Source organism: Saccoglossus kowalevskii, chromosome 18 (assembly GCF_978046115.1).
Source record: "Saccoglossus kowalevskii chromosome 18, keSacKowa6.1, whole genome shotgun sequence".
NCBI classification, from domain to species: domain Eukaryota; kingdom Metazoa; phylum Hemichordata; class Enteropneusta; family Harrimaniidae; genus Saccoglossus; species Saccoglossus kowalevskii.
Window position 1 is genome coordinate 8,193,669 of NC_140658.1, and position 10,397 is coordinate 8,204,065.

The window sequence follows — 10,397 nt, forward strand, 5'->3', positions numbered from 1 at the left end:
TCTTGTCACAGATAAAATATTCAACAACCTATATACATAAATATATACACACCTAAAAATGATATTCAACACAGTAAATAGAACTGGTTGTTTTCATATATTGTTTGAGTAATAATCATACAATATAGAAAATGATGCGAATCCATATCCGAGGTAATCAACAAGTTTTTATTTGTGTTTATACACGCAGGCCTCGCCACAGCAAGTTATATGGGTTATTGGATAACAGTAAAGAGATCACGTTATCATTGATATTGCAATCATTACTGATCTGAAGTTCACTCCATCTGACTGCAATCCATATTGTATTTGGGAAATTTGTATTTCATATACACACAGGAATGCGTAACGAAATATGAATATTTTAGTATTCCTAATGGACACTGTGGGATCCAGATTTATGCACGAAATTGAAAGATAAACAAATCATAGTGTGGTATTTTGTGGGTATTCCCGCGATTAATATATTGTGCTATATAAATCTTATGATGCAATATCCCTCATCTGAAAGATTTTGATATTGAACTATAAATAAAACAAGTTCGAGATCAAAATCAAATCATTTGATGTTTTGGCGACAGACGTTCGATCAGCGCTTTTCATGCGTTACGTGAACAGTAAATCTCCAATCGTCCTGAGGTCGATTTATCACTTCATGGACCATTCATCCTTAATTTATGTTTCAAATCATAAAATATTCCATATGTAAGCAGACAATGAGTGGATTTGTACACAATGGAACAAAGCCAGTCATATTTTGTTAATAAAGTCGCTTCTTCTGTCAATTCCAATTCTATTAAAAATGTGAGGTGTATTCTAGTACTAACTCACGACTACATGCTGGTCCTAAGTGCATCACCTGCCTACAGCAAGACTCCCTTAGTTACTGAGTACGTAGTGATCGTATGCAAAATAGTTCTATCCAAATAGCATATAATACTAGTAGTTGTAGCTGATGGTGGTGGTTGTAAATCATGAGTCTATTATACCGGAGAATGGACACATGGAAAAGGAGGAACCAACACAATGTAAGACACGCGACACATTAAAGATAATTGGGAAAAGTTACCGTATTTATCCATTAATGAATATGACTTTATTAATAAGAAGTAAGAATCAATGGCTGAAACATCCTTGCTCAAAGACGAACGACTTTCGACGCTTTAAGAAGAACGATAATGATTGCCTATTGTCAGTTTCAGATCTGAGAGTTCCACCCACAAGTGAAACATTTGAGTTGGAAACAAAATCACTAAATGGTCACCAAACAATTTCTGAATATGAATCTGTACACACTGAGTTTTCACTGATGCCATTTTCCGGGTGAATAATATGCGACTACGAATTTGTGAAAAAAATGACGAAACCACAAAATGAAATAGCATTAATTAAAACAATCCACGTGAAGAAAGAATTCTGATAATACAGATTAAAAAGTTATTACAAATTGTCTTCTAATGAGAGATAGAATAAAACGTGGTGTATAAATAGATGCGTATCTAATTACTTATATAGCCGCCAAGCAGACGCTTTCGGTGGAACAATTTCTGCTCTCTGTATAGAATTTCAAGCATTTACAGCTAATTAGTAAAGACATGCTTATCTACGAACCTAAAAACTACACTAATGGTTAAGTCGAAATATCTGTTTCAGTCTGACTGCTAATGAAGATAATTGTTCTCTTCGTCGACTCGTTGTGATGACAGTCACATTATATATGGATATATATCATGTACCTTAATTATTCAAAGACGAAATGAACACTGACAATTTGTATGTAACTAATATTCTATCAGTTTAATTAACTTTGGTTAGTTGTTCATTTCAAAGATGTCATTTGTTGAGGATGCATATGTATACAATTTGAAACAGTATTGAAACAATTTACAATGGCATGGTTGATTGGCACTTGTACTGATACAATTTTTTCAGCATTGTGTCCCATTGTATGCATGGCGCCTCAAAATTAAAAAAAGCTTCGTCGACCTTTGTATACTAGATTCAAATATGGTCAACTGCTTCACAATTCTCCTATGTATTCATCAAATTGTGTGGTTTCTTTCAAACAACAATAAAACGGCATCCAGGGTATCATAGGAATTTACGACTCTGGGCAATAAGGTAAATTATTTTCACAGTTGTGTTCAATGCGCTGTGATTGCATTCCGGTCATCTGAAGTTAGTTAGCAAAGCATGGGCATATAGACAAGAACGAAATGAAGTTTCAGTATATGCAAAACACTTCCCACCGACGCGATCACTATGCAAAAATATCAGTTGGTTTGACAACAAAACCCAGAAACACTGCAGCATTGTTATTGGTAGTTTAGTAAACAGTGTTAAATCTCCCAAAGACACTTTACTTTACTTTACAAAATTTCAAAATTGCTAAGATCAATAATTATTTAGTGTTCAGTCTAGAATCATTAATGTACTAGGTACGGTTTATTATGTGCAACTTCTAGAAAACCTATCTTTTTATGATTTATGCAAAAATAACAAAAATACGTTAGTTTGTTAAAATCTTAAACAACACATAAAGATAAATTGACAATATCTTGAGTTCAAATAACAAGGTTTTTTTTCAATATCTCCATTTGATTCATCATAAAGAACCCAACAGACAGCATGGATTCAGCTTCATATACTTTGATCTCTTCCTCTAAATTTAACCTAAAGTTTTACACATTAAGCTTTATGATAAGTGGGATGATTACAATTTTGAAATTACCAATTTTCCGTAAAATTTTCTCACCTTCTACTTAACGTGTATACATGTCTCAACTTCTAAGAGCGTGTAGGTCATATGACGATTTTCGAGTTTCACATGGCTCACTAACTGCAAAACAAGTTAAGCAAGGTTACTCGAGGAGACATAAACAGATAATTACTAAATTACGACTCTATGTAGATTACTTATGACTTGTAATGAACAGATATTTGCTACTCGACATGTGTTATGACGTGAGACAAATCATGATGAGTGTGATTAGTCAGCAAGGTATACTCGTTGATAATGGTCATCAGTTTTCTATTTTGTTAACAGGGAATTACGTCTCGTGTGTTGCTTTGTGAGGTATCAAACACCCCTCCCTCCCGTGAGAGAAACTGTTATTTATATACACATAATACATCTTTATGTTTAAAATAAAAATGATGAAATAGTTATAATGAATGAAATTATAATGAAGATGCCTAGTTAATAGATATTAGTATCATTTAAATTCGTTGCACATACATGTTGAATACTCATATTACTCGTTTTGTATACTACCTAATCAGTGAGTCACATCCTGGGGTTAACTAGCTGGTGTAGTATGAATAACTACCTAAACTGACAGCCGAGAAAATACGGCACGCTCCTCCTTCATATGGAGTGTGTATATATTATATCATTAAAACGAATCCGAATTCGCTGACTTTCAAGAATATTTATTTGATTCCTAATCGACACTCAATCGACACGGGGGCATTACTCGACATGAGTATATCACCATATGATATATGACGGGCTTATGGATGTACCCCGCATGAATTGATTGTCGATCATCATTAATTCATAAAACAATGCCACATTTACATACGATGTACACTAAGATTTATATACATGCAATCCCATACAAAATAAAACTTATATTAGATAATTCAAGAGGAACGCATCATAATATTTCCAAAAATATAAATAACGTCAACAAGCTTTGAGTTTGTTGAAACATAATTATTCTGAAAGGTTTATTGTAAAGTGAAAACCAGACACAGTGGTAACTATAATGTGAGAAGTATGTAAGTATGCAAAAGCCTGTTCATCAGTAACAACTATATTATTCCCACACGTTACGATGATATGGAAACCGTGTTACTCATAGTGCTCTCGTGAGACTTGATCGTCACGCAATAGCTGATCATCGACGCGAGACTTGTATCATGTTTCGAAGCACATGCACATTACATATAATACTTGTTATGTGTGATGCAACATCATGAAGTGAAAATCATAAATGAACGTGACAAATGAGTATAGTGAAAAAAATGAAATAATAGGATATTTATCCCTGGCACAAATTAGCCAGGTTAGGTACATGTGATTCTAGTTTATATTTCCGTGTTCGCGTATCCCAGGATGATGAGATATTTATTTAAATTTGATGACGTTGAGTGATTTAAAAATCGAAGTCAACAATGTTTTGATATATGATTTAAAGATTTAACTAAATGAATTCATGAAATCAACAAAATATCAAGTATGTAAATCGTAGCACCTTACTCAATCAATTATCAAATGCATGTCAAAGAATACAAAAACCGATGTTCAAGTGAGTGAGTGAGTGAGTGAGTGAGTGAGTGAGTGAGCGAGTGAGCGAGTGAGCGAGTGAGCGAGTGAGTGAGTGAAATGATACATACAGCCAATAAATGATGTCAAGTGTTTGGTAAACTAATGATATCGGGACATAATATAACAATTATAATATGACACGGAAGATAGAAGCTAACTAAATATGAAATGTAAACAAAGCAATTCGTTAATGTTATAAAACTGAATAAACCAACTCTAAAACTACCAAGGAGGATTCCATGCTTAAAAAATAGTTGTTTCGATTAATAACTATAAATTGAAGTCAGTTTTATTAATTAAGTTTTCGGTTTTCTCTCAAGAAAAAGTTTTCGTGTGAATATCTGTTGTTAGTTGTAGTGCCGACACGTTTAAAACCTCAAACCTGACAGCACAGATAATTTTGTAGCTACAAAAGAACAAATCAATACACAATCAGACACAACGTGTATTCAATATCGCAAAGTTGAGAGTGGAATGAAACGTAATGGAACATGAAAAGCAATGAGAATGAGATAGAAAATTGTTGTTTTAATGTCTATGTTGGAATCCGAACATTACTAATATAATTCAAGATTCCAATTTTACCATCCACAAAAATGCAATTGCATTTCAAGCAATTCCCATTACTCGCGGGCATGAAAACGTAATATCTCCCACGTGGCGAGTATATTCACGGCAATAAATCCGTCTCGATTACGCCGATACCTTCCGCGATGTTTGGGCTAGTTCTCGTAAAATTGTAATCCCCTCTCGTAAAAAATAATCTCGATTTGTTTTGGGATTTATATGCACATATATCTGATTCTCCTCTGAGACTTTTTATCTCAAACTGGAGAATTATCACCCAGAGTTGAGCAAAAGTCATAGTTCATTTCCATTGCTCATCGAGCTACCAATTCATCCGAAGAATTCGGTGGTTTCACAACAGGAATTTCACATTCAAACATTATCACGTACAATGCGGGTGATTAGGGCCATAGTATCGACGTGATTCAAAGGCCCAGAAAGCCAGGAGTGTCTGCATTTTATAATGAGCGTACTGATGGAAACCAGGTGTCTCACACTATAAGTAGCGTCCAAATCCCCCAACAATCACCAAATTACGTAAGTAAATTATTAATTAAGGCAGCAACAAGAGAAACTTACTAGTAACTGAGGTTCTGGAAACTTTTAAAATCTAGTGAGTTATCATAATCAAGTACGTATATTTGTGCGTGTATCGCCATTATGAATGACATGCACACAGCATAATGGTGAGCATGGGATCTACGTCCCGGGAGACAATTACCGACCACTGCCCAGAATTATCAAGAGAACGGAAACAGACAGTGATCGTGAGTGCTCAGTTGATAAGAACTTGGTCTGTGGGGACAAGTGTCTGGGGATCGTTTTGTACTTTATAATCTTAAGAAAAAATTGCCAGTGCCCTGACAGTATTGTGCAATATTGCTCTGGCTACTTAAACAGATTTATCACTTTTTTTTTAGCAAACGTGGAAATAATCAATGCCCTGACAATATTACTCTGGCTGCTTAAAAACATGTCATCTTTTATTTTATTTTATTAAATGTAGGATTGGTCAGTGTTGTGGGGCATATTACCCCGGGTACTGAGTAATCTCTATTATGCTTTATATTACAAATATAAATCAAAGACAAAAGTCTGAAGAATAATTAGTGTTATGTCACTATTACTACTCACACAAATATATAACTCTTGTTGACAACTGTATGAAAAGTGTTCTTAAAGTGTTTTTGTAACATTACCCTGGGTAACCATACAGATAATTTATGCTTGTAATATTGTCCTGGTTACTTACAAAGACGGATTGCTTGTGTTTTGCCAATGTGTTATGGTGGTACACCGTGGCTGCTCATACACAGGTGAATTGCCATGTTAAAATATTGTATGCATGGTCAGTGTATTAGTGAAATTTCTATGACTGTTTACACGGATAACTTGTGTTAAACAACATAATGAATGTCAGTTTTCTTGTTTTACAAATCGGATATATAAATAATTGTGGGTTATGTGTTTTACAATCACGTGTTTTCAGAGATAAATACATACAAACTACACGAAAACAGTATGAATGCTTAAGAACTAAACGGTGAGCAGAATGTTGTAATTTTGAGGTAAGACTTAGCAAACAAATACATATTTCCACTATCTTTTGAACGACGAGGGTGGCTACCATGGCAGCCAATTGTAAATTCTAAAAAAAAAGTAGCTTCAATAACGTATTTATCCCCATGATGCATTGCGCTAACATACACGAGTACTGTGTACTCGCGTTATTCCGACTCGGTAGCAGGATACTCAATTCGGAGCCTTGCTTGCGGGATGGCAAGTGGGCGTGATGAAATACCTGCACGACGACCTTTTTAGTGGTTGGGGCTGAAGGAATAATATAATCGCTTTACTGAGTTGTCATTACTTATAAAGAAACGAAATTTGGAAAACCACTACAGTATATAATCAAGCAGATTACCAGATGCTATGATCTTCGTTTTAAGGCAGTACACTACTGATTAATGCAGGGTTAAAATCAAACTAGCCATTTCTGATATTAAGGAGTATCGGGTCGAATTGAAGATTATATGTTATTTTCCCGTGCTTTCGGTAATATGGGTTCATGCCATTCGGATATAACACATTTAAAACAAATTGTGGTCTCCGGAAAGTCATGAAGAATTGACATAATTTGCTTTTTTGCACTAATTTCTATAGTGAGCTGAAAAGCCATATATTATTATTGTTTATCAATCCCAATATTGTTGAAACATTTCAAAAACAATTATATTCAATTGAGTGAGCTTTCAGTGTGATGACATGTTTTCATTATAGGGAGTGAAAAGTTCTCTCCCATAATGCATTGTACAAATGCATAGTAACATGCTCCGTAGTAAAAGTTTGAGTTCGGCTAATAACTTCACTCATATTTTCAATGGAAACAGAGACTTTGACGAACATTTCTCATTGCAAAAAAATAGATAATTACGACACCCTAATTAAAAATCTTCTTCATTCCCGATATTCCATCTGACATAGAGGAAAGTACTCAAAGATTATTTGTAAGATTGATATATGACCCCGTAAAGGTCCTACATCCTGGTACTGCCTAGAGTTAGAGTTAACAAATTTATCAATCATTCTAAAAATGCAAGCAATTGTCATTGAAGTTTAAATACAGTTTAGAATGGCAAAAATTGATAATATAAGAATAATAGTGGAAGATGTTGTTATTATAGCACAAATGTGCCCAGTCTGTATCGTGCGTTTTCAGGTCTTCGTTGACCATGACATTGTAACGTGTGTATATCGCATAATAGTACTTATGATTCGTAGAACACCGATGTGTTTTCAACCCTTCTACGCGCACGGATATTAATTACACGAGTAAATATATTGAATTGTAGTTTTAGTATGTTTGCTCTTCTTTTTGCACATTTATTTCATTAGTCTCAACGGGAATGTTCGTAGTTATGCATTTAATGATTTCACCTTTAATGAGTTTGACATTATGCCAATATTTTATTTTTATTTTCAAGCCGTACCAGGCGACACCGTGCGATTCGGCGTCGTTATTTTGAGTGAAAAAAGACATACTGAGCACTGAAACGTAAGCGTATGCACATTAGTAATCCGCCACGTATGTAAATTAGTTATTCGCCATGTATGCAAATTAGTATTTTGCGGTGTATGCAAATTACTTATCCGCCGTATATGTTAATTGGTTTGTTTATAAGCATTTGGCTACGACGATCAAAGATAGCATGCGTGACACAATAAACACAACTTTTTTTCAAAGCTTGACATCAGAAGTGCATTATTATGACTTAAAATGTCTCTCCTCTCGTGGAATCCACATACATGTGAACACATCACAGCGGCATACGCGTCCGGAATCGCCGAGGGACGCACTATACCTAGACGCGATGATATCGTTTACATGACTTCCTACATGTACCCACGGAAATAACACAGTCGTTCGGGGAATTACGGAGATACGGTCCATGGATTTGCGTCGAGGCCAAGAAAATCAGACAGTCAGTGGCCACGAACAATGTATGCCGTCACTGTGAATCGCATCTGGCTTTTGTTGGTTAATGAACTGATTGTCATGCTTATACAGCATTAATGGGCCAAAGAACAGCAGCGGTTACTTTTACCGATTCCTCTTCCCCTTTCAATTATCCGCAGTATACAAAATCCCATGAGACGACGCCCTCAGGTGGGTAAAGAAGGACGACATGATTTAAATTTCAATGCAGTTGAACGATAAAAAGAACTGTATTAAATTAAGCCGGAAGTTACACTTAAAAAAATGTCTTCTGTTGTTTGATTTCTGAATCACGTTATATTTTGCACTTGAAAGTTTGTTTCTAAATAATTGTTTTCATTTTCAAAACACGCCGGATCAAAAGTGATAACTTAGATTTCAGAAACACTCTGACATATATTCCTAAAAGTTCCTCGCGCAGTTTGGAAAAATAGCAGGCACGTAATTTATTTTTTAATTAATGAGTTGGCCTCAAATCGAAAAAATCGCTGCTATTGCTATTGCTATTGCTATAACAATAGCAGCGATTTTTTTTTATTTTTAGCGGGGAAAAGGTGACTGAAACAGCCATTGGGTAAAAAGGAACTGAGTGGAAATTAAATCAAAAGATAATATTTCCCGCGGTAATGATTTAAAATAGGAAAAACAAATCTAACCTTACTCACCTCGCATCCCCGCAGTTCCCAAACTAGCTTCTTCGGGAATTCTCCTGTGTCAAACTACAGATAATACAAAAAAAATATGACAGGTACAATAATCAGGACGGAATCAAATTTTCCTGTTCGTGAACTAAATTTGTAACTGCATGCTAGAGGTTAAGTTAGATGAGATTGTTATAGCGAGCGAACAACTCAGCCGGCGGGATAACTGCCAGATATTAATAAAGGAGAAGAGGTCACGACAATCATCGGTGCAACGCAGAGCATCATGGGAGTAATTAACTGGAGAAACGACTCAGCGCACACACAATCAGTGATAACGAGTCACAATTTAGTCGCAAGCTGCTGACCCTATTAAATAGAAGTGTTGAACGAATTCCCAGCTACTCGACGTCTGTCAATTTGTTGAAATACGTAATAATTACAAGATTTATTTTATTATTTTTTTTTGCGCAGGAATTGTGGTGACGACTTGTCAAACACTGCAGCTGTAGCTTTGTTTATCATTAAAGTACGGTGGTCGTCGCACCGCGTCCTGTTCGATATGGGACTCATAGCGACGTGCACAACGCGTGTAAAATACATTGTTTATTTACATGGAATTCGAACACGCGCTGCGCGACGACCACCGCGCTTTAATATTTATACAATGTCTTTAATTGTGAATCCAAAATATTAACATATAACAGCATGCATGACTGCTACATTACACGGGGGTTTCCGGCCATTTTAAACACTGCAATTTGTGTGTGTTTTCTAAATTGCGTAAGACCGTTATCATGTCCACGCCACGTGATTCACTCTCCGTGGGGCACTTGCCTGGTCGAGGGGTGTGCATGTGCGTTCTGAATTTCGTCCGGTGGAGAAAGAGATTTAGTGTTTAAAATTCTCATGTCCGCGAAAGAAACAAAAAATAAGTTATTTTTAAAAAACTGACATCAAATTATAAGCCAAGTAGAAGAACAAGAAAACAAGAATGTGTTTGGGCAGTAGAGGTCTTTTCGTCTGAACAGAACGAGAAGACAGCATATCTTCTTGGTTCTTCTCTAAAAATAAAGGTCTTTTGTTTTTCCAAAACGTCGTCATTTTATTTAAAAATCAAAGGAAAAGTTTTTTTTTTATTATTTTGCAGAACACTTATATTGTCCTATGCCAGTCCAGTGCCCCCCCCCCCCCATCCTTCCCGGAATTCGGAGAACCGAATCATGACGCTAGGTGAACATTTCCTGGGTTTACCGTTGAGGGAAAAACACATATACAATTATGTAAACATGTACTACTTTTTACTCCGATACTTCTTTCTGATTTGCAAATCTCGCGGTTTCGTCTTAAATCTAGTGTC